This window comes from Canis aureus, chromosome 16 (genome assembly GCF_053574225.1).
Source record: "Canis aureus isolate CA01 chromosome 16, VMU_Caureus_v.1.0, whole genome shotgun sequence".
Lineage (NCBI taxonomy): Eukaryota > Metazoa > Chordata > Mammalia > Carnivora > Canidae > Canis > Canis aureus.
The window spans coordinates 3163140-3178008 of NC_135626.1; the positions used below are offsets into that span (position 1 = coordinate 3163140).

General features: G+C 39.1%; 1 protein-coding gene across 7 annotated transcripts in view; it reads right to left on the reverse strand.

The window, feature by feature from the left end:
- SCAI (suppressor of cancer cell invasion) overlaps positions 1-14869 on the reverse strand; it is a 164629-nt gene that overhangs the window by 148507 nt on the left and 1253 nt on the right. The window lies entirely within an intron of this gene.

Below are 14869 nucleotides of genomic sequence, written 5' to 3' on the forward strand. Positions count from 1 at the left end.
AATGAAATGAAAAATATAGACACTGATTACTTTGGGTTCCTAACATCAAAACATGAGAAGCCATGATGGAAATACTCACCATTCCTAAGAAGTAGTCTCTCCAAAAAAATAAAAAATAAAATAAATCTGAATCTCATCAAATGTCTAGAACTAGCTGTAACTACCAATTTTTAAGATACACAGGGAACAGAGAAACATGCTAAATGATTCCATGAGGACAGAGTCAGCAAAATTCAGATTGTGGAAAAAATTGGTGGTCAGTGGGGACAGAAGGGAATTGTGGAGAGGGATGGAACTATTCTATATTATGATTGTTGTGGTGGTTAAGCAACTATATACATTTGTCAAAATTCATAAAACTGTACACTAAAATAGGTAAACATTTTATTGTATATAAATCATACTTCAACTTTTTTAAAAAATTAAAATTCAGATTGTGTGAAACTGTTTCCAGGAACTATAACACAGTTCCTTCACAAATAAACAGCATGGGGAAAAACAGAGTGTGAAAACTACAGATTTAAAAGAACTCGAGATCTTTTTCTTTCTTTTTTTTTTTTTCAAGAACTCGAGATCTAATCAACAAATTGCAAGCTTATAAAACTGATCTGGATCCTGATTTGAACAAACAGACATTTTATTTTTATTGTGTTTTTTTTAAGATTTATTTATTTTAGAGAGGGAGGTGCAGAAGGAGAGAAGAGAGAATCTCAAGCAGACTCCCCAGTGAGCACAGAGCCCAATGTGGGGCTTGATCTCATGACCCAGATATCACGAGCCAAACCAAAATTAAGAGTCAGATGCTTAACTGACTGAGCCACCACGTGCCCTGAACAAGACATTTTAAAAAACAATTAGCCAAATGTGGAACTCTGAACACTGACAAGACATTTGATGATATTAAGGGAATACTGTTAATTTTTAAGTTATTGTTAATGGTAATGTGGTGATGTGTTTTAAAAGAATCCTTAAAAAAAAAAATAAAATAAAAAAAAAAAATAAAAGAATCCTTATCGGGATCCCTGGGTGGCGCAGCAGTTTGACGCCTGCCTTTGGCCCAGGGAGCGATCCTGGAGACTCGGGATCGAATCCCACGTCGGGCTCCCGGTGCATGGAGCCTGCTTCTCCCTCTGCCTGTGTCTCTGCCTCTTTCTCTCTCTCTCTCACTCTGTGTGACTATCATAAATAAAATAAAATAAAATTAAATTAAAAAAAAAAAAAAGAATCCTTATCTTCCAACAACACATTCTACTATATTTAGAGATGAATACCATGTATGGTTATGCTTCAGGTAGAGTAGGAGGGTATAAAAATTAAACAGGATTTAGTTGATAATTATTGAAGCTGGATAAACTATTTTTTAAATTTTATTTATTGGGCAGCCCTGGTGGCGCAGCGGTTTAGCGCGCCTGCAGCCCAGGGCGTGATCCTGGAGACCCGGGATGGAGTCCCACATCGGGCTCCCTGCATGGTGCCTGCTTCTCCCTCTGCCTGTGTCTGCCTCTCTCTCTAGCTGTGTCTCTATGAATAAATAAATAAAATCTAAAAAAGTCTTTAGGGATCCCTGGGTGGCACAGCAGTTTGGCGCCTGCCTTTGGCCCAGGGCGCGATCCTGGGGACCCGGGATCGAATCCCACATCGGGCTCCCGGTGCATGGAGCCTGCTTCTCCCTCTGCCTGTGTGTCTCTGCCTCTCTCTCTCTCTCTCTGTGACTATCATAAATAAATAAAAATTAAAAAAATTTAAAAATAAAAAAAATAAAAAAGTCTTTAAAAAAATAATAAAAAAATAAGTTTTATTTATTTATTCATGAGAGACACAGAGAGAAAGGCAGAGACACAGAGAGAGAAGCAGGCTCCTCACAAGAAGCTCAACGTGGGACTCGATCCCATACCCAGGATCACGCCCTGAGCTGAAGGCAAACGCCCAACCACTGAGTCACCCAGGTGTCCCCCAGATAAACAACTTAAGTTCACTACAGCATTCTAATTTTACCTGTATTTGAAATATTCCAGATTAAAAATATACATACAGACATATATGGATACATACATAAAAGTCAAAGTGGAGTCTTAGAAGCTAGTTTGTTTAATTTTCTTCTGCCTATCCTCACCCCCCAGGGAGCCCTTAATTAGTCCCAATGAATCTTTGGGCACATTTTTTTAACACCCTTACAAATCACTGCTTGAGGGATGCCTGGGTGGCTCAGTGGTTGGGCGTTCAGCTTCAACTGCCTTCAGCTCAGGGCATAATCCTGGAGTCCCGGGATGGAGTCCCACATCGGGATTCCTGCATGGAGCCTGCTTCTCCCTCTGCCTGTACCTCTGCCTCTCTCTCTGTGTCTCTCATGAATAAATAAATAAAATCTTAAAAAAAAAATCAGGGGGATCCCTGGGTGGCTCAGCAGTTTAGCGCATGTCTTTGGCCCAGGGCCCAATCCTGGAGTCCTGGGATCGAGTCCCGTGTCGGGCTCCCTGCATGGAGCCTGCTTCTCCCTCTGCCTGTGTCTCTGCCTCTCTCTCTCTCTATGTCTATCATGAATAAATAAATAAAATCTTAAAAAAAAAATCATTGCTTCAGCCAGTCTAGGTTTTATTCTAGAGTAAAATATTACCATGAAAATGCTTACCATTTGACCATATTATCTTGGGCCCTATAAAATCTGTTTTTACATAACTGAATTTTGGTATATCCTAGGTTTTCACTGACACATGCTGTGAGAAACGGCTTCACCAGGCCACCTGGGTGGCTCAGTCCGTTAAGCATCTGCCTTAGAGGTCAGGTCGTGATCCCAGGGTCCTGGAATCAAGTCCCATGTCGGGCTCCCTGCTCAGTGGGGAGTCTGCTTCTCCCTCTCCTTCTCCCTCTGCCTCTCCCCCTGCTTGTGCTGTCGAATAAGTAAATAAAATCTTTAAAAATATAAAATTAAATTTTAAAAAAACCCACTGCATTTCTGTAGGGACCTTACTAAGGCAAACACTATCACAAAGAAACTCTCCAAGTAGGGGATATTCCTATGTTTCAGTGTAAACTGGAAAATGTTCACCTACTTTTCAATATAACTACCTTCAGAGTCTGTTTCTCACCAAAGAGTACAGAGATCTATCTCCCACGGATAAACACTACTTGTTTGATGATTACACATTTGCTTGATATGAATAACTAAGTGTTTACTGATGATTTCCATATCTGAATCTGAAGCCTTACTCTCTCTTCTCAGCTCCATATCCATGTTTTCAACCTGCCTGGTGAGAGATAGTGAACTCTGAAGCACTTTACACTCCATATAGTCAAAAGAAATCTTACCCTTCCAAATTTGCTCCTATCTCTACTGTCTCGATTAAAAGTGCTGCCATTCAACCTAAGATTCAAGCAAGAGATACTGTGAAGAAAAGGAAAAGGCAAGCCATAGACTGTGGGAACATATCTGCAAAACATATACCTGTTAAGTATTTTTTTCCAGAATACATAAAGAACCCTTTTAACTGTTCGTCTATGTAGACAAACAACTGTAAAAAAAAAAAAAAAGGACAATAGATTTGAAAAGAAAATTCACAAAAGAAGTTTTATGAATGGCAAATAAATACATTAAAAGATACTCAACATGGGACGCTTGGGTGGCTTAGCAATTGAGCGTCTGCCTTTGGCCCAGGGTGTGATCCTGGAGTCCCAGGATTGAGTTCCACATAGGGCTCCCTGCATGGAGCCTGCTTCTCCCTCTGCTTGTATCTCTGCCTCTGTTTCTGTTTCTCTCATGAATGAATGAATGAATGAATGAATAAATAAATCTTTAAAAAAAAAAAGAAAAGATACTCAACATGATCAATCATTAGGGAAAGACAAATTAAAAACATAACGATATAGGAACACCTGGGTAGCTCAGTGGTTGAGCATGTGCCTTTGCCTCAGATGGTGATCCCAGGGTCCCGGGATCAAGTCCTGCATCAGGTTCCCCACAGGAAACCTGCTTCTCCCTCTACCTATGCCTCTGCCTCTCTCTATGTGTCTCTCATGAATAAATAAATAAAATCTTTAGAAAAATGATATATATCACTAGATATCCCTAGAATGGTAAACAATGGTAATGGTTTTAAGAGTATAAACATGTGTCAAAACTTACCAAACTGTACATTTTAAATGTGTGTGGCTCATGTATGCCACTATACCTTGATAAAGCTGTTTAAAAGAAAAAGAATGGCAATACCAAATATTGGTGAGGATATGGAGCACGTGAATCCCAAACATTGCCAGCAGGAATGCAAAATGGTACAGCCACTTTGGAAAACAGTCCAGCGATTTCTTAAAAAGTTAAACATACACTTACCATAAGACCCAGCAATTCCATTCATAGGCATCTACTCAAGAGAAATGAAAACATATCTGTCCAAAGACTTAATTCAAATGTTCATTAACAGATGTATTCATATTAGCTAAAAGCTAGAAACAAGCCAAATGTCTGTCAACCAGTGAATGCATAAACAAATTGTGGCAAAATCATACAATGGACTGCTCCTCAGCAATAAGAAATTAACTATAGTTATGAAAAAGAACACAGATGAATCTCAACAGCATTATGCCAACCGGAAGAAACTAGACACAAAAAACTATCTAATGAATGATTTCCTTATGAGATTCTAGAAAAAACAAAGCTATCATTATAGAGAAAAGAGACCAGTGGCTCCTAGAATCATGACTGCAAAGCAACATGAACAAATGTGGGGTAAGGAGGGCAGCAACGGTGATGTTCAATATCATGATTACAGTCAGTGGTTACACAACCATATACATTTGTCAAAACTCATCAAATTGCATACTTAAAATTGGTGCACTTTTTTTTACATTAATAACCTCAATCAACATGTTTTTTAAAAGGCTAGAAGAAAAGGCAAAATAAAAATATTTAAACTAACAACAGTCACAGGTATCATTTATTAAATATTTAATACATGTCAGGTAACTGTTATTATGTACTTTACATTCATTACTTCAATGAATCTATTTTTTAGACAGACAAAAATCTCTGCACTCATACAGTTATATGCTTTCAGAGGAGAGGAACAGTCCTACAACAGAAGTACTGTCAATACTTGCACTTTGCAAAAGGGCAAACAGGTTTAGAGATTAAATTCATACTTTGTTCTAGAGCCCAGAGCTAGTATTTGAAAGAGCTGGGATTCAACTCCAGTCCAGGATTTCTCGACTTCAGCATCGCTGACAATTTGAGCTAAATAACTCTTTGGTGTGGGAGGCCATTCTACACACTATAGGGTGTTTAGCAGCATTTATTTGTAACTTCACCCACTAGATGCCCTTAGTTGTTACAACCAAGAATGTCTCCTGACATTGCCAAATGTCCCTGGAAGACAAAATGGCCCCTTTTTGAAAACCACAGCTTAATCCCTAAAAACTGACACCATAGCCCAAACTATTAAAAACAACTTTCTAAAAAAATAAAAAATGAATTAAATAAATAAATAAATAAATAAACAAACAAACAAACAAACAAACAAACATCTTTCTTTCCACACCTGACACTGCCCTGGTTCAGGTCCTGAATTCTGCTCACGTAAGACCTCAATGTTAGTCATTCCACCCAGGGCCTGCTCTGGCATTTCAACAGTCACAATACCACCAAAGTAACCTAAAGACCTTCAGGGCCTAGATGAAATGTCTGGGGAAAGTGCCCTCACTATCAGTATGCAGAATTACTATAAACCCTTTGTATACATACAGAGTCATTATACTGTCCCATTATTTGGGTCTGCCTTCTCCATTACCACATGAGTTTTATCCCAGCAAGGCCCAAATCTTACTCATGTCTATATCCCTAGTATCCTGGACTAGTGAGCATTTAAATGTTTTTAGAATTCAAATGTCTTTTTAAAAAAGAGTGGGGGGGGCGGTCCCTGGGTGGCTCAGCGGTTCAGCACCTGCCTTTGGCCCAGGGCGTGATCCTGGAGTCCCGGGATCGAGTCCCGCGTTGGGCTCCTGGTGTGGAGCTTGCTTCTCCCTCTGCCTGTATCTCTGCCTCTCTCTCTCTCTCTCTCTCTCTCATGAATAAATAAATAAAATCTTAAAAAAAATAATTCAAATGTAATTCAAAGTACATATACCACCAAAATGCTCTTTGCTTTAAACACATCACTAAGAAAAGCCCCCAAATCATACACTAAAGCTTTACTCAATATGAATCCTAGCCAAACAAATGGGTCTTGTTCCGGACAGGTTCCAAGAAGAAGCTCTAACTCATAACCCAAACATTATTATTTTTTAAAAATATTTTATTTATTTATTCATGAGAGACACAGAGAGAGAGGCAGAGACACAGGCAGAGAGAGAAGCAGGCTCCATGCAGGGAGCCCTATGTGGGACTCGATCCTGGGCCTCCAAGATCACACCCTTGGCTAAAGGCAGGCACTTAACTGCCGAGCCACCCAGGTGTCCCAATGACCCAAACATTATTAAGCAGACATGTTGAAGTCTTCAGAATTTTCCAAAATCACATAGAGATCAAATTTCCTAATCTTAAAACTCTTTTCAGTCTAGTACAGTTTATCAGGGTCCTTAAATAGTGTCACAGTATTCTGGGCCACTGAAGCCCCATCCTACACTATGTCCCTCTTGCTACCAATTCATTACTGGTTCACTATAGTTTTACTGAACACCCACTCAATGATAGGACCAAAGATATACTAAGATAAAGAAAGAAAAGCTTTAGTGAGGCAAAAAAAAAAATACATGAAGAATTATTAACAGTAGTGTATAAAATGCTTATCTCAAATGACTTTAGTTCTTAAACATTATTATAGCTTGGTATGTACTTAAGATAACTGGGTTGGGGGGAATGGAGAAGGGTTGAGTTCATTAGGTGATGGGGGGACACCTGGGTGGCTCAGTGGTTGAGCATGTCTTCAGCTCAGGGCGGCATGATCACAGGGTCCAGGATCAAGTCCCACATTAGGCTCCCTGCAAGGAACCGGTTTCTCTCTCTCCCTTTGCCTATGTCTCTGCCTCTTTCTCTGTGTCTCTCATGAATAAATACATAAATAAAATCTTTTTAAGAAAGTAGGTGATAGGGATTAGGAAGGACCCTTGTTGTGATGACCACCAGATATTGTATGTAAGTGTTGAATCACTAAATTCACTATATGTTAACCAACTGGAATTTAAATAAAAGCTTAAGGAAAAAAACCCCACCACTAACTGACGTCTATCAAAAAGAATAATTTAACAGCAACTATACTAAAATAAAAATGATACTTTTGGCAACCATTTTCCAAACTTTAATAGGATATATAGTACAACAGTCAACAACTCTACACAGCAGGCCAACTCAAAGGAATGCTTAAGGCCAAATACAACAATTAATTAATCTTGAAGTATTCATCAGAAAGTCATTCCACTGATTTTGAGAATTGTTATGGCTATAGTATGCAACTGATAATAACAGCTCTAAAAATTTCTGGCTATGATCATTACATCCCTTCTCTAGAATCTATCTTTAGGGCTTTAACCGGTCATTTTGGTTTCTATTTTTAGCAATTCCAGAACTGTTTTCTGAGGAAAATCATGGACCTCTTTCAAGATGTATACTGGCTGTTCATACAGGCCTAAATCCTGACTTGATCAGGATCTGACCTAATCAGACATGCAAAATACATGCTCTCATGATTCTTTTTTTTTTAAAGATTCTATTTATTTATTCATGATAGACATAGGGGGAGAGAGAGGCAGAGACACAGGCAGAGGGAGAAGCAGGCTCCATACAGGGAGCCCGACGTGGGACTCGATCCCGGGACTCCAGGATCGCACACCCTGAGCCAAAGGCAGGTGCTAAACCACTGAGCCACCCAGGGATCCCCTGCTCTCATGATTCCTGACTGAGATATAAGCCTAAACTCATTGCTGCCTGATGTTTATTAAAACTTGATTACAAGAAATAATATTCAGGAAGCCCATGCTGGAGACTCCCAATGGCAGCAATTCTGGACCTTTAAGCATAAAACACCCAAAGGAAGGAAAGGCGCCTCAAGGAGGGACCTAGGGACCTACTGATACAGGAGCATCCATCAAGAATTGAGAGTGTACAAACCAATATCCCTGATGAACATGGATGCAAAAATTCTCAACAAGATACTAGCCAATAGGATCCAATAGTACATTAAGAAAATTATTCACCATGACCAAGTAGGATTTACCCCCGGGACACAAGGCTGGTTCAACACTTGTAAAACAATCAATGTGATTCATCATATCAGCACGAGAAAAACCAAGAACCATATGATCCTCTCATTAGATGCAGAGAAAGCATTTGACAAAATAGAGCACCCATTCCTGATCAAAACTCTTCAGAGTGTAGGGATAGAGGGAACATTCCTCAACATCTTAAAAGCCATCTCTGAAAAGACCACAGCAAATATCATTCACAATGGGGCAGCACTGGGAGCCTTTCCCCTAAGATCAGGAACAAGACAGGGATGTCCACTCTCACCACTGCTATTCAACATAGTACTGGAAGTCCTAGCCTCAGCAATCAGACAACAAAAAGACATTAAAGGCATTCAAATTGGCAAAGAAGAAGTCAAACTCTCCCTCTTTGCCGATGACATGATACTCTACATAGAAAACCCAAAAGCCTCCACCCCAAGATTGCTAGAACTCATAGAGCAATTCGGTAGCGTGGCAGGATACAAAACCAATGCCCAGAAGTCAGTAGCATTTCTATACACTAACAATGAGACTGAAGAAAGGGAAATTAAGGAGTCAATCCCATTCACAATTGCACCCAAAAGCATAAGATACCTAGGAATAAACCTAACCAAAGAGGTAAAGGATCTATACCCTAAAAACTATAGAACACTTCTGAAAGAAATTGAGGAAGACACAAAGAGATGGAAAAATATTCCATGCTCATGGATTGGCAGAATTAATATTGTGAAAATGTCAATGTTACCCAGGGCAATTTACACGTTTAATGCAATCCCTATCAAAATAACATGGACTTTCTTCACAGAGTTAGAACAAATTATTTTAAGATTTGTGTAGAATCAGAAAAGACCCCGAATAGCCAGGGGAATTTTAAAAAAGAAAACCGTATCTGGGGGCATCACAATGCCAGATTTCAAGTTGTACTACAAAGCTGTGGTCATCAAGACAGTGTGGTACTGGCACAAAAACAGACACATAGATCAATGGAACAGAATAGAGAACCCAGAAGTGGACCCTCAACTTTATGGTCAACTAATATTCGATAAAGGAGGAAAGACTATCCATTGGAAGAAAGACAGTCTCTTCAATAAATGGTGCTGGGAAAATTGGACATCCACATGCGGAAGAATGAAACTAGACCACTCTCTTTCACCATACACAAAGATAAACTCAAAATGGATGAAAGATCTAAATGTGAGACAAGATTCCATCAAAATCCTAGAGAAGAACACAGGCAACACCCTTTTTGAACTCGGCCACAGTAACTTCTTGCAAGATACATTCATGAAGGCAAAAGAAACAAAAGCAAAAATGAACTATTGGGACTTCATCAAGATAAGAAGCTTTTGCACAGCAAAGGATACAGTCAACAAAACTCAAAGACAACCAACAGAATGGGAGAAGATATTTGCAAATGACGTATCAGATAAAGGGCTAGTTTCCAAGATCTATAAAGAACTTCTTAAACTCAACACCCAAGAAACAAACAATCCAATCATGAAATGGGCAAAAGACATGAGCAGAAATCTCACAGAGGAAGACATAGACATGGCCAAGAAGCACATGAGAAAATGCTCCGCATCACTTGCCATCAGGGAAATACAAATCAAAACCACAATGAGATCCCACCTCACACCAGTGAGAATGGGGAAAATTAACAAGGCAGGAAACCACAAATGTTGGAGAGGATGCGGAGAAAAGGGAACCCTCTTGCACTGTTGGTGGGAATGTGAACTGGTGCAGCCACTCTGGAAAACTGTGTGGAGGTTCCTCAAAGAGTTAAAAATAGACCTGCCCTACGACCCAGCAATTGCACTGCTGGGGATTTACCCCAAAGATTCAGATGCAATGAAACGCCGAGACACCTGCACCCCGATGTTTCTAGCAGCAATGTCCACAATAGCCAAGCTGTGGAAGGAGCCTCGGTGTCCATCGAAAGATAAATGGATAAAGAAGATGTGGTTTATATATACAATGGAATATTACTCAGCCATTAGAAATAACAAATACCCACCATTTGCTTCGACGTGAATGGAACTGGAGGGTATTATGCTGAGTGAAGTGAGTCAATCAGAGAAGGACAAACAGTGTATGTTCTCATTCATTTGGGGAATATAAATAACAGTGAAAGGGAATAGAAGGGAAGGGAGAGGAAATGTGTGGGAAATATTAGAAAGGGAGACAGAACGTAAAGACTCCTAACTCTGGGAAACGAACTAGGGGTGGTGGAAGGGGAGGAGGGCGGGGGGTGGGGGTGAATGGGTGACGGGCACTGAGGGGGGCACTTGACGGGATGAGCACTGGGTGTTATTCTGTATGTTGGTAAATTGAACACCAATAAAAAATAAATTTATTATTAAAAAAATAAAAAAATAAATATAATACAAATTTCTCAAAAAAAAGAATTGAGAGTGAAGGAATATTTAATCTTTCTTACGATATATTCTCTCATACAGCTCCCAAACTTTTTGGTTGCAGGAGCCCCTTGACAGCCTTTGAAAACTATCTTTGTGGGGCACCTGGGTGGCTGAGCGGTTGAGCATCTGCCTTCAGCTCAGGGCGTGATTCCAGGGTCCTGGGATCCAATCATGCCTTACGCTCTCCAGAGGGAGCCTGCTTTTCCCTCTGCCTTTTCTCTGCCTCTCTGTGTGTCTTGTGAATAAATAAATACAATATTTTTTTAAAAAACTATCTCTGTGAAAAAAAAAAAAAAAAAAAAAAACTATCTCTGTGGGTATATCCATCGATATTTATATTAGATTGTAGAGCAAAAATTTTAAACACAGTAATACAGAAACACACATTCCATTAGCCATCAGAGCAGAAATGAAATCATTCTCAACTGTAGCCTCAGAAAATTCCACTGTGAATGAGAGCGAATAATTAAAAGGCAAGTAAAGTCTTAGTATTATTAAGAAAATAGTTTTAGGGGTGCCTGGCTGGCTCAGTGAGAAGAGCACATGACTCTTAATCTCGAGATTATAAATTCGAGCCCCATAGTGGGTATGAAGATTATTATAAATTAATTAATTAATTTTTTTTTTTAAAAAGACAACAAAAAAACTTTTTTTAATTAAAAAAAAAAAAAGAAATAACATTCATAGAGAAGTCCTTAAGATTAAGAGTGCCTGTATTCAATAATTCAACCAACTGTTTTCTAAGAAGTGCCAGGGACTAGGCTAGATGCTGGGAATAAACAGAATCCCTCCAACTTATTCACCCCTGGTTATCTCTGAACCAAACCAAGCCAACAATGAGCCGTATACTTACACACTGATTTGCCCCTTTGGAGAATGTTTACTGGCATTACATGAAACTTGACTGAGAAGCATTATAAGAAGCAATGATTAAAAACTCACTACTATGATTATTATAGAGATCTCCTCCTCCACAAAACCAGTGTCCCCACCATGAAGACCAGTAAGAAAAGTTTCTCTCAGATCTACCAATCAAAAAAAAAGTATGCTTCTCTTAAACAACATGTTTGATTTTATGAACACATGAATCTAGAAGCTGAGCTTTATTTTCTTCTTTGTTTTATTTGAGGAAATTCAGAGCCAAATATGGAACCCATCTTTAGTAACTATACAGTATTTTCTAATCTATATATTAACTTTGCCACTGGTTTATTATTCTTCTCTCATTTCTTCTTTACCTTAGTACCTTATTTTTTAATCCTTTAGAAAAGAGGAGGGAAATAAACAGTACTTGATGGTTGCTTTATTAACATAAAATTTGTCCTTTTTTCTAAAAAAAAAAAAATTTTTATTTATTCAAGAGAGACACAGAGAGAGAGGCAGAGACATAGGCAGAGGGAGAAAGCAGGCTCTTGCCGGGAGCCTGATACAGGACTCCATCCCAGGATCGCAGAATCATGACCTGAGCCAAAGACAGATGCTCAACCGCTGAGTCACCCAGGTGCCCCCTTAAAAAAATTTTTTTAGGTAAGCCCTACACCCAACATGGGCTTGAACTCATAACCCTGAGATCAACAGTTGTATGATCTACTAACTGAGCCAGCCAGGCACCCCAGGGTTGAACTGTTATTATTTCCATGTACAGCTGAGGGAATGGAGGTTCAAGGAGGTTTATTAACTTACATATGATCTCACAGCTTGTATTTGACAGAGTTCGGATTCAAAGACAGTCTAAACCACTATACCTAGGTGTATGTACAAGCTATCATGGGAGCAAATAAGGTGAAGGAGAGAGTGGGAAAGTCCACACACAGGATGTGACATTTGAGCTAAGAATCTCAAAGGAAGGAGCTTGCCAAGGAACAAGGAGAAAGTATTCCAGAGAGAAAGAGAAATCATGTGCAAAAATCCAAAGCAAAGAGAGAACATAAGTTCTAGGAATGGCAAACAGAACATAGAGTTACATTCAGCAATTAATTCATTGCGCAGGATTCACCAGAAAGTTAAATCATTTAATACTGGACATTTAATAGGTCCATTATTGAGAATTTCCAGGGCCACAGTATTAAACTGTGGCTGGGAAGTGGGAAGACAGGCAGAAGTGAAATAAAGGCAATCTCCTGGGGGAGGGAGGGAGAGTATGGTGAGAGAGAGAGAGAGAGAGAGAAGGGGCAGAAGGAGAAAGAGAAAGAGAATTCCAAGAAGCTCCATGCTCAGCACAGAGCCCAATGCAGGGGCTTGATTCCACAGGAACCGACCTGAAATCAAAAGTTGATGCTCAAGCAACTGACTCACCTAGACACTCCAAAAGCAGCCTCTTTTTATCATTAGGCTAACAAGTCTGAATTATGTTCAATAAGCAATGGGGAACCATGGAAAGATTTAAGCAAGAGAATTACAAGATCAACTTGCACAGCATGATGAATGAATTACAGATTTGAGGTAGAGAATGAAGTCAGGAGGCCACAGCAAGAGACTGGCAGTGAGTTAATGAGAGTTAAAATCTGTCCAAAAAAAAATGTAATGTAAGCCACATATATAATGTTTAATTTCTGAATAGTCATGTTAGAAAAGTAAAAAGGAAAAACAGTTAAAATAACTTTAGTAATACTTTTATTTAATCCAATAGATCTAAAATATGATTTCATTTTATAATCAATACGAAAATTAGTAATAAGAAATTTTACACTCTTTTTGTATACTAACTGGAAATCTGATATTTTTTTTTTACTTAAAGCACATCTTGTTTTGGACATTAAATTTTCACCAGAAATATTTGATTTATATATAGAGTTCATAAAACTTACAGATGAAAAAGTAGATTCATATATGCCAATTTTTCCAAACATATCTGAACATTTCCCAGTAAGTATCAGTTTTTTTAATTTAACTTAATTACAATTAATAAAGTTCAGTTCCTCAGCCATGCCAGTCACATTTCAAGCACTTTATGGCCATATATGGTTACTATATTCAACAGTACATGGGCAGCCCAGGAGGGCTCAGCAGTTTGGCGCTGCCTTCCGCCCAGGGCGTGATCCTGGAGACCCGGGATCGAGTCCCACGTCAGGCTCCCTGCATGGAGCCTGCTTCTCCCTCTGCCTGTGTCTCTGCCCCCTCTTTCTCTGTGTCTCTCATGAATAAATAAATGAAATCTTTAAAAAAAAAAAAAAAAAAAAAAGAACAGTACAACCCAGAGTGACAAAGAAACTTAGAAAATGCATTTCTATCTACTTACTGGTGAGGCAGTCTGCCTACTCACATCAGTAACTTACCAAGTACCAACTACGACAGTGGTCCTACTGGTCACATCCAGTAAGGATGTAATTTCTCTCTAGACCACTGCCTACATCTGTGAAAAAGAAATCTCATGACCACAAAGAATTGCTATATAGTGTCTAACATGCAGAATGCACACAAAAATGTTTGTGGGATAGATATATGCTCTTCTTTATCACTCAAGTAATAATTCACTTGTTTGCAGACTACTTCAGCCCTCTGTTTCTATTTCCCCATGATTTGTTTATTAGACTCCATGTACTACGTATGATGAAAAAAGAAAAAGTAGTAAGAAAATATATTTTCAATTGTATATTTATCAGAGTCATTATAATATAATGGGTAAGAGCCTAAGCTCTGGAGTCAGATTGCCTGAATTCAGATAGGAGTTCTATTATTTATCAAAGGCCCCGATCTTGGCCTCTCTGTGCCTCAGTTCTCTCTTCTGCATAATAATGGTAACAGTACATGCTTCCCTGGGGTGCTTCGAGATTACAAAAGATAATACATATAAAGCACCTGCACATAGTACTTGGTACTTAGTAGATGTTCAATAAACATTACCTTTTGAATATATTTTGCTTTTTAAAGTACGTTCTATGCCCAGGGCAGGGATCCAACCCACCAGCCTGAGATCAAGAGTCGCACGCTCTACCAAGTAAGCCAGCCAGATGCCCCAAACATTCGTTTAGTTGGGTTTTTTTCTTAGGATTTTATTTATTTATTCATGAGAGACACAGAGAGAGAGGCAGAGAGGCATAGACAGGAGGGAGACGCAGGCTCCCCATGGGGAGCTCACTGCGAGACTCCATCCGGGGCCCCCAGGATCACCACCTGTGTGAAGGCAGATGCAGATGCTCAACCCCTGAGCCACCTAGGCGTCCCTCCTTTTTTTTTTTTTTTTTTTTTTTTAAGATTTCATTTTTAAATATCTCTACACTCAACGTGGGGCTCGAACTCACAAC